At 37.1% G+C, this 18,666-nt stretch overlaps 1 protein-coding gene across 4 annotated transcripts in view; it reads left to right on the forward strand.

The window, feature by feature from the left end:
• PLAGL1 (PLAG1 like zinc finger 1) overlaps nt 1–18,666 on the forward strand; it is a 106,199-nt gene that overhangs the window by 34,895 nt on the left and 52,638 nt on the right. For 3 of the 4 annotated variants that reach the window (XM_081044957.1, XM_081044963.1, XM_081044959.1), the window contains exons 1-2: nt 4,949–5,263; nt 10,052–10,122. The gene's annotated coding sequence lies outside the window, so the exon portion shown is untranslated. Of the gene's footprint in view, nt 1–4,948; nt 5,264–10,051; nt 10,123–18,666 lie in introns of those variants that run through there. The other variant, XM_081044958.1, reaches the window with a different exon arrangement.

Below are 18,666 nucleotides of genomic sequence, written 5' to 3' on the forward strand. Positions count from 1 at the left end.
TCACTGGGGAAAGGATGGTGAGTGTCATTCATGTACTTATTGGCCATTCATATGTCTTCTTTGGTAAAGTGTCTTTTCAAGTCCTTGCCCATTTTTATTGCACTATTTATCATGTTATTGAGTCGTGTGAGTTCTTAAAATATTCTGATCCAAGTCCTATGTCAGATATATGTATTGTGAATATTTTTCTCCTAGTATGTGGGTTGACTTTTCAATCCCTTAATGGTTTCTTTTAAAGAGCAAAAGGTTTTATTTTTTATAAAATCCAATTACCTATTTATTATTTTATGGTCATTCCTTTTTGTGTCTTACCCAAGCAATCTTTGCCTATTCCCAGGTTTTCTTCTAGGACAATGCTGTCAAATAGAAGTATTATGTCAGCCATATACATAATTTTAAGTTTTCTAGTAGCCACAATAAAAAGTAAAAAACAATTGAAATCAGTTTAAATCATATATTCTATTCTATTTAAACCAATATATTATCATTTCAACATGCAATCAATATACAAACTATTAATGAGATATTTTAACATTCTTTTTTAAACCTAAGTCGTTGAAACCTGGAGTATAGTTTATATTGATAGCACATTTCAGTTTGGACTAGCCATATTTCAAGTGCTCAATGGCATGGCTACTGGCTACCATATTAGACAGGGCAGTTCTAGAAGTTTTAAAGTTCCTGCTTTTTATTTAGGTCTGTTATCTAATTTGATTTAATTTTTGTATATGATGTGATGCAGAAGTGGAAGTTTATTATTTTTTTCTACATATAGAAGGCCAGCTCCCACACCATTTATCTTTTTCCAATGGAATTATGTTGTACTTTTGTCCACAATTAATAGATAATAGCTGTGGGTGTATTTCTGGACTCAATATATTGTTCCACTTATCCTTATGCCCGTACCATCTTGATTTGATTATTGTAGCTTTAGAGTAGGCCTTAAAATCAGGTACTGTAAGTCTTCCAACTTTGTCTTTTTTATTTTTGCTGTTTTAGGTTCTTTTCATTTGTATATAAAGTTTAGACTGCTTGTCAATTTCCACAACAAAGCTCACTGGAATTTCCCCCATTACAGAGGGTTGAATCAATCCCCACCCCCACCCCAGATATATGTCCATGTCCTAATCCCCTAAACTATGAATGTGACCTATTTGGAAACAAGGGCCTTTGCAGATGTAATTAAGTTAAGGATCTTGAGATAGGGGATCATCCCGTTATTCAGGTGTATCCTAAATGCAGTGACAAGTATCCTTATAAGATAGACACACAGAGGCAAAAACACATGACACACAGAGGAGAAGGCAATGTAAAAATGGAGGCAGAGGTTGGAGTGATGTGGCCAGAAGCCAAGGAGGCCAAAGAATGCCACCAGCCACGGAAAGCTGCAAGAGGCAAGGGAAGATTCTTCTCCAGAGCCACTAGAGGGAGTGAAGGCTCACTGACACCTTCATTTTGGACTTCTGGCCTCCAGGATTATGAGAGAATAAATTTCTTGTTTTACCCACAAATTTGTGGTAATTTATTGCAGCAGCCATAGGAAACAAATACACCTATTATCAGGTTGAAGAAGTTTCAGTCTTTTCCTAGTTTTTCTTTCTCCCCAAGAACGGGTTTTTTTATTTTGTCAGATGCCTTTTCTTCATCAATTGAAAAATATTTTCTGCTATTTTGTTCATGTGGTCATAATCTATGTAAACTCTCTGCTCATGTGGTATTAATTTTAGCCTGATCATAGCCATTACCCTTAGGAACACCTGTTGGTGAAAGCCTTGGGTCCTGACGTGTTGTATCAAATTGTAAATATGTCCACACGAATCTTCTTGCTTTATATTTGCTAAAGACATTGTAAGAAGTCATTGAAGAGTCTGTAGAACAAAACTGTATCTCAAAATACTTATACACAGGAGAAAAACAGAGATCATAGAATTTACCTTGAACCTGAGTGGTACCTTGACAGGTACCACACTGATAACCCTTGGGTCCAGTATGGCCTTAAGAGATACTTCATTTGGCCACTGTAGTGTTTCCAAAATTAGGAAATTTTATATCGATACACTAAATATCATTCTTATCCTGAAAATTGTATAAATTTGGCAATACTGCCCTGAATTGTAACATGGCAGAAATTGGCCTGAGCTGTACAGCGTCTGTCCCTTATACAAAGAATGTTCTTTTCATTTTACCATAATCCCATTCCTCATTGTTTTAAACTTCATAGAGATTAGAGTTTGCAGCCTTTGCTCTAGTACCTTTGCTGGGGCACATTGTAATGCCAAGGCATGTGTTACTGGGGGAAGTCTTAGGGAAAAGGAGGGTGTCACTGTTACCATGTCAACATATTCATGTTCAAAGAGAACTTTGTGGAAATCGTTTAAAGATAAAAAAGGATTTTCATATAATTCATTATCAATGAGAAGACAGTCTGATCATCTAACTTATGGATAGAGACAACACAAAGAAACACTAAAAAATCAAAATTAAAACCCTAAACCACTCAAAGAAAAGAAAGCAGCAAAAACAAAACAAACGAAAAACCTCACCTGCTGCAACCAAAAAAAGAAAGAAGTACAACCTTATAATGTAAAATGTGAGAAGTGATGGCAAAGCAAAGATACGAAAGATTCTGTAGATGTGTGGTGTGTCTACAACCCTCCACACCTCTGCAGACATACTGAGGAAAATGATCAAACCAAATTCTGAGAATTTTCACATATGTCCTCCAATTGGGAAAGAAGTCAATGCCATCCTGTGACACATCAGGGAACTTTTATCTACTACTGTTGGATCTTGCCAGAAACAGCAAAGTTTGCCATCTTCCAAGATACCGTGCCGAATTGGGCAAATGAGCTGAAGCTCACAGGTGTGGGAGAATCCCTTGGCTGGCTTGAAGACGGACTGGTGAGGACTTCAAGGAATCTCTGAAGGGATGGCTGACTTCCCCCAGCCAGCTCTATACTCAGTTTCAAACTGAATTCCACGATCTTCCATCACCTCTCCCCTTATCCTAAAACCCTCAGGTCACAGAAAAAGTAGAAACAACGCTCAGCCTGGAAAACTGAAGCTCAGGGTTGGGAAGACAGACATGTCTCAGGAATTTACTTGCAGTATATTAGTGCAAACACAAAGTCTGTTGTTAACTTTTAAGGATGAGCAGGATACAAAATATGACACAGCTGTTATACAAACATGCTATAAAATGGGAGACGGGAGTGTGAAGCAAGGAAAACAGCATGCAGAAGACAAAGAACCAAGTCTGGAAGAAGACATAACCAAGGAACAGAAACTTATATTCCTAAAGTGTGTTTCATGCTACAGAAAAAAGAATATCCAGTTCTCAAAATAGCTCAAGGACTCTATAAGATGAGAATGTGATGAAAAGGGAAATTGCATAGCTAAGAAAATTGAGATTCAAAATAACATGGCTTTAAAATCCAGTAAACTAGAAAAACCAATGCACAGAATATTTTGAGAGAATTAGAGTGAGTACAAATCAAAAGACGAATGTGGAAGACAAAGATCAAATATAAAGATAACTGGTGACACTGAAATAGAAAATCCAACCAATGAAAGATAAACTTACTCAGATATATAATATGAATGGGATACTATAGTAAGAAAAGAAGAATGGAATCCACAGGTTGAAAGGTCATATTAAATACTGGGGGAAAATCTGATAGAATAATTCACATTGTGATATAGCCCACATAAGGACATAAAAGGTATTGAATGGTAGAGAATTCTTCAGGCATCCAAGCAGAAAAAAATCAAATCACCTCCCAAGAAAAAAATCACGTAGGATTCAGGTCTCGCCACAGAAAGCGACGTCAAAAATAAATGAAGCAATTACCTTCTTGTTCTGTTACGTTTTGAAGGAGGCGTGAATCCAAAATATTTGCCCCACTGTTTTTATTTAAGTATAAAGATTTTAAAAAGATAAAATCATGAAGGTACTCTATGGCCCTCCTTAAGAAAATTACTTGAAAAAGAGCAGTCCACCAAGAACTAAATAAAAATAAAGAATTTGGGAATAGATATGTGATGGTGAACATTGAATACATTTAAATACAGCGTTTAGACAGAAAGTCTGGGAGAATAAAGTGGTAGAGCAACTTGTAAATGTTCAAAGTGCTGGTAAGCCAAAAGTAACATAGGCAATGGGCACTGGGAGATTGCCGTGAAGATGGGTGGAAGTGTAAAGTGCTATTAACCTCGTATTTCAAAGTTGTGAGACTGAAATATGTAGTGAACTCCATGTATTTCTGAATCTTCTTCTTTAATATTATAGGCCTTTTTAAAGAATGTATATCTAGTAAGGAAGAAAGCAACCGCTGGAGATTTGCTTCAGTTTCTTTTTCTTTAATTCAAAACACTGAAAAATGTTAAAGTACTGAAGGCATACATGGTATGCTTCCATAACTGTTAAAATTATTTCCATCTAGTCTTTCTGTGCCTTCATCTGCCAGACGGGAAAACTAGGTGTTTCTCATCACAAGGTTGTCGTGAGGAGTCCGTTTATTTCCCTGTGCCGTGCTTAGGACGGTGCCTGGTTCACAATCAGTGGCCACATCTAGGCTGCCATTATTTCCACGCTGCACGCATACGAGGTAAGTAAGTTTGGCCTGTTGCAGTGTTCTCCTAGCATCTGTCGTGTTTCTCATTTATGATTTGGCTGAGGGCGGTTCATCCTGGTGGTGACTTGAGAGAACAGTCTTCGATACCATACGGGGCTCCGGGCTGGTTCGGGTCTACCTGCGCCAGCTCTGCACCTGGGCGACCTTGGCTTTGCCCACACGGATGACTCAACCGGCCAGGCGTCTGGGCGCCTGTCCTCTTCCTCCGCCCAGGCCGCCGACCCCCTGGCTCCCCAGCGGGGCCTCCTCCTGCCACGTGACGCCCCCGCCAGGGGCCCCAGCGCCCTCCTCGCGGACGCGCCGTTCCGGCTCCCGGGCTCCGCCTGTGCGCGGCCTCCTCGGCGCAGCCATCCTCGCGGCTGCCGAGGGCGGCAAAGCCCACGGCATCTGCCATTTGTCATTCAGCCCGTCGGTACCGCCCCGAGCCTTGATTTAGACACGTCTGGGGCGTATTCTGGCCTCACTCTCCTGGCGGACGGACGGACGAACGGACGGGGCGGCTCTCCTCCCAGCCCGGCGGACCGCGGGCCTTGGCGCGCGGGGCGCTTCCCCGGGTCGCCGTCATGGCCGCGGAGGCGGCGCGCCCGAGTTGCCTCGCCTGAGTTCCGGGGGGCTCTTGACCCCGCAGGGTAGGTGGTGGGGTGCCCGTGGCCAGGCTCCGGGGCCGCGGGGCCCGCTGGGGGCCTGGGGGCGGCAGGGCGGCGGCATTGCCGCGGAGCGAGGACCGTCCTGGGCTCCGTGCCGCGCTGGGGAGGGTGTGCCGGTGCCGACGCGCCGAGTACGTGACGGGGTCCGGGCTCCTCGGGACCAAGTGTGAAACTCCGACAAATTGTCACTGGGCAAGCCAAGTCGCCTTGAACCAAAAATGCTTTCGACTGGCCGTGGGTAACGCCACTTTTTGAAGCATTCGCGTGTATTGGGTGTGCAGTAAATAGACTCGGGTTTTTTTGAAACCTGGCACGCCAACCTTGCCCAAAGGCCAAGAAAAAAGTCTGCTGAAAGTAATAACGTGACTACACACGAAATGTTTGCATGAGATTCGTTATGGAAAATGTGATTCGTTTTACGCTTTCATGCTATGTGGATCCTATCAGATAGACTCTGAAAACTGTTTTGAAAACGTGGGCTCCTAAAAATGTCTTAGATTAGGATAACCGATAGTGCCACTTTGGTTGTTGAGGCTCAGCATCCAACTTTCAGGACGATGGCGGGGAGTTTTTCTTCTTAATAAAAATCCTCCTGTAATTTTGACTACCCCTTTCCCCAAATGTGTGACTTTTATGTTTTAGGAAACCAATAAACATTAAAAATAGAAACACTCAGCTTAGGTCCTCCTTCTTCCAGGAATCCTTCCCTAACCCCTCCCTCCCCAGGCAGGATCCGCGGCCCCTCCTGTGAGCTTTCTGGGGCCTCGCTGAGGTCCTGGTCCCTAATGTCCTCCCCACCCCCCACTGTGTTAACCCATCAGTCTCGCTCGCAGCCCAGTGGATCCTTCGCACATGGTAAGTGATTAATACTGTTTAACAACCGAAGACGGAGGGAAAGATAAAACGGTTTGATGTTTCACAGTTTTAGCTCTAAAATTGTAGAGTGGTAAATTTAGATAAGAATATTTGTTTAAAAGTTAAGGACCTAGACAAGTTGACCAACGTGCGATGTCCCTGTTACGCGTTCTAGCAGTTACACTCTTAGGTATTTGTCCTCTAGAGCGATGTTTTTCAAAGTTTGAGCCCCCATTTTAGTGGGTTGTGAAAGCAGTTAGGTGGATAATGATCAGGATTTGTAAACCACGAACTAACAGAACAGAAAATATCAGAATGTGTCTCAGGTCATAGGGTATGTGCTTCATGAAACTTTTTTTCTCTCAGTTTTATACACACACAGATGTGTGTCATGATGTAAAACGTCATTCCTTAGTATGAGTCATGGTCAAAAAAGTTTGAAAGCCACTGCCCTAGATAAATTTTCATACATATACACAAGCAGACGTGTACAAGAAGGTTTACTGTGCTGATTTGTAATACGCCAAAGCTGGAAACAACTTTCATGTCCATCTGATAGGAGAAAGGTAAATTATACTCTAGTCATAAAATGAAACACACCCTGTACAGTGGTGAATGAAGTAGTTTTGTGTTTTACCACAAATGCATCTCGATGTCGAGCCAAAAAAAAAAAAAGCAAGTTGCTGAAGAATACTGTATGATATCATCTATGTGATATTTAGAACCTGGTGAAATAAAGCTGTGCGAAGGATACATACATAGGCATTAAAAGTAGTAACGAAAAACTGTAAAGAAATTAAAACCATAAAAGTCAAGTTAGTGGTCATCTCCTGGGGGAGTAAAAGGGGGTTGTGAATGAGAAAGGACACACGGGGGGCTTTTGGGATGCTGGAAATGCTTTATCTCCTGACCTGAGCAATGGTTACATGGCTGTTTGCTTTATAACTCTTTGTTAAATGGTACATATGTCTGTATATTAAATTTCCCCCAAAATATATTAAAAATATGGGCATCTCAAAATGAAGAAACCTGAAGCCAAGGCTCTAGTCTATTATTCATAATTTCCAGCTGTTCTTTAAAAAAAAAAACGAAAAGTCGTGATCAGGGAAAGGTACCTAGGGAATTTAAACAATATCAGGAATATTTTATTTCATAAATTCTATGGTCGCTACATCAGTGTTCATTAAATTCTTCGTATGTTTTTATATCTTAAATAATATATAATTTAAAAAATATTTAGAATAAAAAAAATCATTCATAGATAATAATGTGAACATTTTGGGTGTGTTTGTTTTCTAAAATGCAACTTCTGTGTATTTTTTATAAAACATGATATTTTAGATAGTAATTTAAGCTAAAATAAAACTTTTATGAAAAATTAAATACTGAAAAGCATATAAAAACATAACAGACCACCATCAGGGATTTAAAAATGCTAACGTGTTATTATATTTACTTCAACAATTTCAATTCCTCAGTTACTATAGGCCACATTTCAAGTGCTCATACGTGACCAGTGGTTATTTTATTTTATTATTTTGTATTATACTATATGGTATAACAGAACATTTCCATCATTGCAGAAATTTCTGTTAGAAAACATTGTTCAAGATACAAATCCTTTGTTGGGTATGTAAACTGCAGACAATCTTTTCTTTGTGCTTTTGTGTCCTAAGATATTCTTCTCTACTATTAAGGTAATATATTTTGTGATTTTTTTTTTCCTAAAAGTTTTGAAATTTGTATTTTTTGCATATTTAGTTCTTTAATTTACCCGACATGTATATATGTGTGTATATATATATATATATATATGTATATATATATGTTTATATAAATTTATATTTTAGTTATGTTGTGAGGTTAAGATTAATTTGTTTTATTTTTCCTATGTGGAGCAGTAATTGTCCCAGCACCAGGGATTTGCAGTGTCACCTCTGTCATAAACATATTCCCAGATATGCTTGGGCTCATTTCTGGACTCTTAACTCTGGTCATTGATTTGTCTAAGCAAATTTTACAGATTTTTATTTACTGTTGCTTTATATGTCGCATATTTTTTAGTTCTAAGAATTAATTTTTTTTTTATTCTGATACATTTTCTTTCCCTGTGACATTTTTAGAAGTATTTTCCAGTTCCAAACGTGGATGGTTTTGTGAGTTATCCTTTTGTTACTGATTTCTAACTTGCATTGTAGTCAGCAAATGAGGGCTCTATGCTACAGATTCTTTGAAATTTGAGAATTGCTTTGTGGCCTCATGGTTACTTTTTCAACTGCTCCTTGAATGATTGAGAATACATACTCACAGACTTTGGGGCAACATAGGTGTGTGTGTATACAAACACATATACATATATACACATATATGTACATATATGCACTTATATGCATGTATATACGCATAAGTATATACTCAAATATATACATATGTCTTAGATCAAGCATAAGAATTGTGGCATTCAGATCTTTTTTAACCTTACTAATTTTTTGGTTTCTTTGATCATGTACTGAATAGGTGAAATAAAAATATCACAATGAAATAATACATTTTCTCAATTTCTTCTTGTAATTCTGTCAACTTTGCTTTATAAAAGTTGAAAGTGTATGCAAGTTTGGAATGGCTCTATTTTCCCTGTGAATTGGACCTTTTATCATTCTATAGTGATGTTCTATTCCGCCTCCCCCAAGTGCCTTTTACTTTTAAAAATCCATTTTGTTTTATAATACAAAATAGTCACACCTTTCTCTTAGTTAGCACTGGCTTAGAATATCTCTTTCAAATAGGTAAAACCTGATTTTCTAATCTACTCTGACAATCTTTGTCCTTTAACTGGAGCTCTCAGCCCAATTAAGTCTAATATAATTACTGATATATTTAGGATTAAATTTAGCATCTGATTTATGGTTGTTTTTATCCTGTCTTTTTTTTTTTCTTCCTTTGCCATCTTTGGATTTTTTTCTTACTCCATTTCCTCCCTCTCAACTAGTATGAAAATTATATGTTTGATTTCTTTCTTTTGATAGTTTCCTTTAAAATTGTAATGAATCAACTTAATCTGAAGTTTATTAATTCTGTTCTTCTTCCAAATAATTCAAGAAACCTAGTTTGCTTTGATGCCAGTTGATCTCCTGGTTTACATGTTATTGTCATCCAGAGTTTCAGTTATGTGTTGATTTCTTTTCTCCTGTAAATTTTTTTTCTCCTTTAACATTACTATTTTTTATGGATCCTTTGTCATTCCTTTTTGTATCTCAGATTTTTCTTTTTACCTTCTCAAGTATATATTTTAGAAGCTGATTTATTATAGAACTGTTGAAGCACACTTTATCTGAAAATGTCTTTATTTTGCTTTCATTTTTTTTTAATTGGGGAATATTGGGGAACAGTGTGTTTCTACAGGGCCCATCAGCTCCAAGTTGTTGTTCTTCAATCTAGTTGTGGAGGGCGCAGCTCAGCTCCAAGTCCAGTCGCTGTTTTCAATCTTTAGTTGCAGGGGGCGAAGTCCACCATCCCATGCGGGAATTGAACAGGCAACCTTGTTGTTGAGAGCTTGTGCTCTAACCAACTGAGCTATCCGGCTGCTCCTCCGGGAGCTGAGCAGCAGCTCATTGTCTTCAATCTAGTTGTGGAGGGCGCAGCTCACTGGCCCATGTGGGAATCGAACTGGCAACCCTCTTGTTCAGAGCTTCCACTCTAACCAACTGAGCCATCCGGCAGCTTTTATTCTTGAATGATGATTTTGTTTGGTACACAATTCCAGATTAATAGGTTCTTTGTTAGCCCTTTGGCAGTATCATTCCATTGACTTCTACTTTCGATGTTACTATTCGTTCAAATAACTGTGATTTGTTGGTAATCTGTCTTTTTTCTTTTTGCCTGATTTTAAGATATCTTTTCTCTTGTGTTCTACAGTTTTACGACGGAGTGTGTCTAGGTGTCGACATTTCATTTGTCCTGGATTGATTGTGTTTCCTGTCTTTAAGGTTAGTTTTTCATTAATTCTTGAAAGTTTTATCCTTGATCTCTTTTAGTGTTGTTTTTCCTCAATTTTTTCTATTCATTCCTTTAAGAACTCTGATTCAATTTATTATGCTTTCTCATTCTATCATCAATGTCTTTTAATTTTAATCTAGCTTTTATATATTACATATATAATGTAATGTGTATATTCCATGTTGATTTCTATATAATTCACATCTGTATTCTGATTGTGGTCTAATTTTTATTTTCTTCTCCAAAAAAAGTTACAATTTACATGCAATAAAAAATAAAGTGTATGGCTTGATGAAATTTATATATGTATACATGTTTATGTGATCACCATCCAGGTAAAGATATAAAACATTTTCATCCCTGCAAAAGTTCCCTCCTGTTTTTTCCTAGCAGTAGAGCCACTCCTCTCCCCCAGTCAACTACGCTCCTGACTTCTGTTACCATGGATTATTTTCAAGTGTTCTTGAACTTCATATGAATGGGATCATATAGTTTATTCCTTTTGTTATTTTTCTTTTGTTCACAGAATATTTTTGAGATTCATCCATGTTGCATGTATAAGTAGTTTTTTTGTTTGTTTGTTTTTGCTTTATAGCAAGAGATGGCAAACTATGACCGGCCGGCCAAGTCTAACCTACAGAATATTTTATTAAAGTGTTATTAGACATAGCCATGTTCATTCAGCAGAGTTGAGCAGTTAAAACAGACCATATAACTCACGAAGCCCAAACTATTTAATACTTGACCCTTTACAAAAAAAGTTTGGTGACACCTCTTCTGTAGTATTGTAGGATATGGCTATACCAGAATTCATTTATCCTTTCTCTTGTTGATGAACATGAGTTGTTTTCAGTTTGGGGCCATTATAAATAAAATTGCTACAGACATTTTTGACACTGCCATTGGTGGACATACATTCATATCTCTTGGATATATACTGAGGAGCTGAATTGGAAGTCTTTGGGTAAGTTGGTTGCATTTCCATGAATATTAATAATGTTGAACATCTTTTTATATGTTTATTGGCCATTCCAATGTCTTTTGTGAAGTGCCTGTTTAAATCTTTTGCTCACTTTTTTTTCATCAGGTTGTCTTTTTATTAGTGATTTTTAGTTCTTTATGTATTCTGTATAGGAAACCTTTTTCAGGCACCTGTTTACAAATATTTTCTACTTGTCTGAATTTTGCCAATTTATTCTCTTAATGTTACCTTTGGATGTGCAGATTTATTTTTATGAAGTCCAGTTTATCAGTGAATTTTTCTGGGAGGTATGGTAGGGGTTAACGCTTTTTTACATCCTACCAACAAAATTTTCTCCCATCTTCATTTTTGTCCTCCTTTGAGGTCCTAAAGACTTTTGCCTGTGGTTTCCTCCAGAAGCTTTATTGTTTCAGTCCTCATAGTTGGGTCTTTGATTTATCTCCAGTTGATTTTTTTATATAGTGTGAGGTTGGGGGGTGTCAAGATTAATTTTCCATATGGACATCCAGCTGCTCTACACATTTATTGAAAAGACCTTTTTCCCATTTAATTGCAGGAGGGCCTTTATTAAAAATGAATGATCATATACATATTTTGGTCTGCTTCTGTATTCTGTTTTGTTCCATTTGAAGTATTTATCAATTCTTCCATTAGTACCACACTTTCTTAATTACTGTAGCTTATAAGTCTTAACATGCAGTAGTGTAAACATTCCCCATGTTCTTCTTAAGGATTGTTTTAGATGTTTAAGTGCTTTGCATTTCTGTCTAAATTTTAGAATGAGTTTTTTATCTGTTAAAAAAATTTTTACCAGACTTTTGATTGACATTGCATTGATTGCAGAACAAATTTAGGAGAATGGACATCTTAACAGAATCTTTGAATTTATGATCATGGTATATTTATCTCTCCACTGAATAATTTCAATTATTTCCAGCATTGTTTTGAGTTTTCCAGTATAGGGGACTTACACACCATTAAATTTATTTCTAGGCATTTGATTTTTTTGATGGTACTGTAAATACCATCTCAATTTTATTTTCCAACCATCTTGCTAATATATAGAAATACAGTTGATTTTTGTATATCAAGCATGTATTTTGTGACTTTTCTAAATTCACTTTTCAGTTCTGGCAGTTTATGGATTGTTAGGTATTTTCTAAATAAACAATTATGTCATTTGAAAAAAAAATTTTTAATTTGCTTGTCTAATCTCTATTTTCCTTTTTCCTTTTTCTTGCTTTATTGCACTGGCTGGAAACACTGGAACAGTATTTGACACAAGTGTTAAAATGGATACCCTTGCTTTTTCCTAATCTTAGGGGAAGATACCTCAGTATTTCACTATTAAGGATGATGTTTGCTGCATTTTTTTTTTTTGAGATGCCCTTTTACCATATTGAGGAAATTTTCTTCTATTCCTGGTTTACTCTGAGATTTGTTTTCACAAATGAGCATTAAATTTAAAAAAAAATTTTTATTATTAAGTAAGTTTAGATTTATTTAAGTTTTAGAGCTGTAAAGATAGTATAGTGTTCCTATATCCCCTTCACCCAGTTTCCTGTAATGTTAATATCATACGTAGCACGGTACATTTACCAAAATTAAGAAATTAACATTGGCACAATACTATTAATTAAACGACAGACTTTATTCAGATTTCCCCAGTTTTTCTACCAATGTCCTTTTTCTGTTCCTGGATCCAACCCATATACTACATTGCATTTAGTTGTTGTATCTCCCTACTGTATTCTAATTGTGACAGTTTTTTAGTTTTTACTTGTTTTTCGTGACCTTGCCACTTTTGAAGAGTATTGGTCACGTATTTTATACGGTGTCCCTCAATTTGTGTTTGTCCTGTGTTTTATTACAATTGGACTGAGATCATGAACTTTGAGGGAAGAATACCATAGAGATGTTGTGTCCTTCTGTTGCATCATCTCTGGGGGCACATGATATCCACATCAACATGTTAACCTTGATCCTGTTGTTTAGATGGTGTCTGCCAGGTTTCTCCATTGTAACATTACTACTTTTCACTTTCTGTTCTCTCTTTTGTTAGAAGCAAGTCCATACTTAAGGGGATGAGAGGGAAATGTATAAAATGATCTGTGGATATATGTTAAAACTACCATGGTAATTAATAAATATTTTGAGAGTGCGCAAATGTCTTAGTTCCCCTTTAAGTATGCCCATGATTTTGAGCATTCAGCTCATCTTGCCTACAGCAATTATTGTGGCATTCTAACGGTGATTTTCCATTTCCTTCATTCTTTCTACATTTATTAACTGGAATTCTGACTCTGGAGCTAGACTGCCTGGGTTCCATTCCTATTTCTCTCCCTTTCTGCTCCACAGTGTAATCTTGGACAATTATTTAACATCTCTATGTTTCAATATTCTCATCTATAAAATGTAGATAATAAGTGTCAACCGTAGAAGGTTGTTGAAATGAGCTGAAAGGGCTAAGAATTGTGTTTAGTTCCTTAGAAAATGTTTTTTTCCTTTCTGTATTTCTTAATATGGTAGGCTTTTAATTTTAATTATTTTAATAATTACATAAATTATTAAATAACCTTGTATTTTTGGGTGAACCTTACATATATTCATATGATCTGTATTTTACTTACTGTTTAATTTTTTTTCATGTAATATTCATGAGTCGTACAATGGCTGTTCTTTTGCCATGGCAAAAGACATAATGAATGATAGATTCCTAAAAAATATATATATTACATAAGAGCTTAGTAACTGAGGTGGCAACATTCCCAACTTTCTAGAGCGATTTATATCTGAGTCTTTGGGTAGAGATGGAGATCAAGATAGCTCTTGCAAATGAGTCTTTTTAAATATTGAATTGAGCAAATTCAAAACTTGGCACATATTGTGAAAAATGGCCCCTCAACAGGAAGGAAAAATAATTTTAGCTTTTCTACATGTTTCACCTTGAACACTGTGTTATTGTACAGGTTTCAATATTTGGAATATTTTCAAGATTCATTTGCCAACGGTATGTATTGAGCACTTTCGATGTCCCTGTTTAATGTGTTTTGCTGGCTTGGCTTTTTTCTTTGCTCTTGCGGAGCTTATGAGCCATTCAGGATCATTTCAAAAGTTGAAGACAGGCCTACTGGCATCAGTCAGGGAAACTCAATGTCTGCAATTTTTCAAGGTAGATAACATTGAACTCTAATTTTTCGGTTTCTTGCACCTCAGCATTTTGGATTAGGCCCTTGTCATCCAATGCTATTTATCCCTGTATTGAGGTTTCTCTTTCCGGTCCTTACCTCTTTCCGTTTCTATCATATGTAAGGACCATTGGGGTCAGTTCCCTAAAAAACAATCTTCAGGAATGTCCCAGAACTTGAGAAGACAGGCCCTTGACTCCTTCGCCTGACAGTGGTCCTTTTGTCTAGCCGTGTAGTCCTGCTCTTCAGAATTAGTCCAGTGGCACAGTTGGTTCGAACTGCTGATCAGAGTCGGAAGGCACTGCACTGTGTTTGCGGTTATGCTGTTAGTCATGCCGTTTCCTCTGCTTTAAGTGGATTTTCCAAAAAGTTTCCAGGCTCTGTTCAGAGGACACTCGCTCCTCAGTCCTACGAGGGAGATAGGAACCCTATAATTTGTAATCTATAGCCCTTGTTAAATTTTTACCTTTCATCACCAATCTTCATATCTAAATGTCATTTCCAGTTGGTCAGGTTCTTAGAGATTGGGTGCCAGTACCTACCATGATACTTTGCATACAAAGAACTATTGCTAAATAGCTACCACTCTTAAGTACCTACTATAATTGTGCTACAATTTTGCAAAGTAAGTATTATTGTCTGTTTTAAATTGTGAAGAAACTCAGTATCAAAGAGATTAAGAAACTTGCCCAACACCTTATAGTTAGTAAGTGGCAAAACTGGTTTGTCTGATTCAAAAGCTCTTGCTATTACTTCTATGCCATACTGCTTTGGTACTAAAAATAAATAGTTAAAATTATTAAAGAGATGTATTTATGGTAAAACACTCTACTGAACTTGCTTCACTTAACGTTGCCAGTATGCTGCTTAGAGTCTTCGTTTCAGCAGCCAGGCTCCTTGCTGTGGACTAACTCATATACTCCTGCTTCCTATGGATTTTCCTTCTAAGTCTTTTTTAAAAAAAAAAAAAAGTAATGAATAAGGTTTGAATAGTCTAATTTTGGCTTATTTTGGGGTCAGTGAATCAGTTAGAAACTGAAGCACAATTTGGTCACTTTTATTTTTAAGTAGAAAATTTTGCATCTGCCTAACAACCTTTACTAAGGCAACTGATAAGGTAAAAATATAGTCAGCTTATCTTTTATGAAGTACTTTTTCTCCTATTAAGATATAAAATACTTGGGGGGGTGAAGCATACAAAGTGTGCCAATTTTAAACGTACAGCTTTATGAATGTTTATATATATGTCGACCTATGTAACCATTAGTTCAAGATAGGTAATGTTACATCCATCCAGAAAGAGAAAATTGTCTCGTGTACCTCCCAGCCAGTACCCCCCCTGGAGGTAATACTCTTCTGATTTCCATCACTGTAGATTAGTTTCATGTATTCTTGAACTTTAAGGGTAACCAAATAGTATATATTCCTTTGTGTCTGACTTCTTTCGTTCAGCATCCTTTTTTGAAATTCATCCATGTTGATACATGTGTGGTTTGTTCTTTCTTTCTCATATATATTTTTTCTGATTAGCATTCCATTGTATCAACACACCACAATTTTTAAAAAATCCATTCTGTTAATAGATATGTAGGTTCTGTTCTAGTTTTGGCTCTTAAAAATAAAGTTGCTATGAAGTCATACACAGATATTTTGGTGGACATCTGCAGTATTTTGCTTGGGACCAACATATCTAAGACTAGAATTGTTAAGTCATAGGGTAGCCATATGTTCAGTTTTAAGAAATTCTGCCGAAAGGTCTACCAACAATGAATAACTCCTGCTAGCAGCGAGAGTTATTGTTTTAACACCACATTTTCACCAGTACTTGATATTATTACTCTTTTTCATTTTAAGCTCTCTGGCGGATGTGAGGTGAAATCTCATGGTTTTCATTTGCATTTCCTTCATTATTAATAATGGAGCCAGCTGCTTCCTAGTGAGACAAATGTTCAGATCTTGTTAAAGTCCCTCTTTAGTCACCCAGTGTTTCATTATTATATGATGTTGTTGCCACCATCACAGTTGAGGTAATGAAATTCTAAATCAAGAAAATCTAAAGAAAGATGTGGTTCAGCAGGTCTCATAATAGAGTGGACCATGGTGGGAGGGAGACCAAATGAAACATCCTCTGTCTTTTTTAGCTGTTTAACATCCCTCATCTTTTCTGTTTTGGAAAAGAGATGGAAGATCTAGATTCCAGTTTCTTCTATTTGTTTTAATTTTACTGTTAATTACCATTTATGCAGTCAGTGATGTCAGCTTTTCATAGGAAATGTTTAGTATTACTAGGCCTTGAAACAGGTCGTGTTTGAATATCTGCTCTCTGACCCCATGGTGCTAACCAGTGGCTCCATCCTTCTCACTTTTTTTGGTGGCTCTGCCCCTGAGGCATGGAGGGTGGGCAGCCTGGCCCACTGAAATCTAGGATGGAGGCCCCACCCTTTGAAACCAAGGAGAAAACAGCCTTAACCTTTGGGACCTTAGTGGGAGTGGAATACTGATGATCTCTGAATTGTCTTTGGGGTCATTCTTTCCTTTTCTTGAAGAATAAAGCATGTTTGCAGCCAAATAGCTCTATGGTGTAGTCCTATTCAGTCTCAGAAGTCTAAAAGCCTTCTTTTATTTCATTCTGTCTGTGCTCCCTTTGGTCCAAACTGGCATTGTCTTTGCTGGTATAATCCCATCTCTATTCCTGGCTTCTGCTGACTTGGCTGATTAACTCTAAGCGTAATCTCATTATGGAGTGATTATCCAGCCACACCCTTGGTGTTCTCTCTAGGATATGCTTTCTCAAGTTCTGATTTCTTTTTGCTTAAGTATTTCTTCAACTTATCTCTCTCCTCTCACATTTTACTATAAGTAATAAGGAGAAGCCAGGTCACACCTTCAACACTTTGATTAGAAATCTCTTCAACTAAATATCCAATGTCCTCTCTTGTGAGTTCTTCCTTCCAATAAACACTAGAGGAGCACAATTCAGCCAAATTCTTTGCTAGCTTATAACAAGGATCATCTTTCCTCCACTTTCCACTAGCATGTTCGTCATTTCCACCTGAGTTCTCACAATCACTACCAGTCTCTTCAGGGCAGTCTAGACTTTTCTAGCATGTATCTCAACACTCTTTCAGTTCTAAGCCACTTCCACACTTTCAGCATTTCTTACAGCAGCACCCCACTTCACAGTACCAAATCTGTATGAGTTTGCTTGGGCTGCTGTAACAGAATTCTACAGATTGGGTGGCTAAGTAACAGAAATTTATTTTCTTACAATTCTGGAGGCTAGAAGTCCAAGATCAAGGTGCCAGCAAGTTTGGTTTTTGATAAGGCCTGTCTTCATGGCTTGCAGACAGCTGCCTTCTTGCTGTGTCTTCACGTGGTATTTCTTTTGTGCATACGTACATGTATGGAGAGAGTTGTCTCTGTAGTGTCTTCATCTCTTTATAAGACAGCAGTCCTGTTAGATTAGGTCTCCATCCTAAACCTCACTGAAGCATAATTACCTCCCTAAAGGCCCTATCTTCAAATAGTCACATTGGGGGCTTCAACATATGAATTTTGAGAGACACACTTGAGTCCCTAACAGTGGGTTTTGTAGAAATGCATGTAGCAGTAAAATATTGGGGCTGCACATAGCTGCTTTAGTGTTCATGCTACTCTCACTCTCTGCCATATTTTTGTTGTTGTTGTTGTTTTTAAGAATACTCTTAGTAGCATTTACAATGCAACTAGTTTAGTTTAGCTGCTGCTGGAGATTTTGAAAGCTTGTGTGAAATAGAGCTATTACATTAATTTTATCTGCACTTCTGTGAAGCGTAAAGTCAGTGTCATGTTTTAAGGGTAATACCTTGTCGCATTCAAAGAGATGTTTAAAACTGCATTCTACAAAATGCTTTTAAACAGCTGAGGAAAGATGTTCATATTCTCAGAGGACATGATTTAGAAAGTCATTCACGGTGGTTTTGAAATCTACAAGTATATAGGAAAATTGTTGATTTTTCTGACACTTTTCTGGGATTATTAATATAATATAGGCTCAGACATATCTTTGGATATTGTAAATTATAAATTTTTCTGCTACACTTTACGGTTTTGGTTTTGGTAGTGATTTACCTGTTTTTGTTAATCCCAGGTTTTCCCCTACAGTATTGGAGGAGATAATAGAAAATACTCTAATTTAAAGCATAAACACGTTACTCAGATTTTTAGTAATTAATTAGCGTAGGTGGTGTCTGTTTGTGTGTGTACAAAACACGAAGGAACGTTTAATTCTTTTCTAGTAGGCTGATAACTCATAATGTTTTGTAGTTATCTAAAGTCAGTGAATTTCCTTGACCCCTCTTATGCTGGCTTGGATTAAAATAGGA

Source organism: Rhinolophus hipposideros (assembly GCF_964194185.1).
Source record: "Rhinolophus hipposideros genome assembly, chromosome: 3".
NCBI classification, from domain to species: Eukaryota; Metazoa; Chordata; class Mammalia; order Chiroptera; family Rhinolophidae; genus Rhinolophus; species Rhinolophus hipposideros.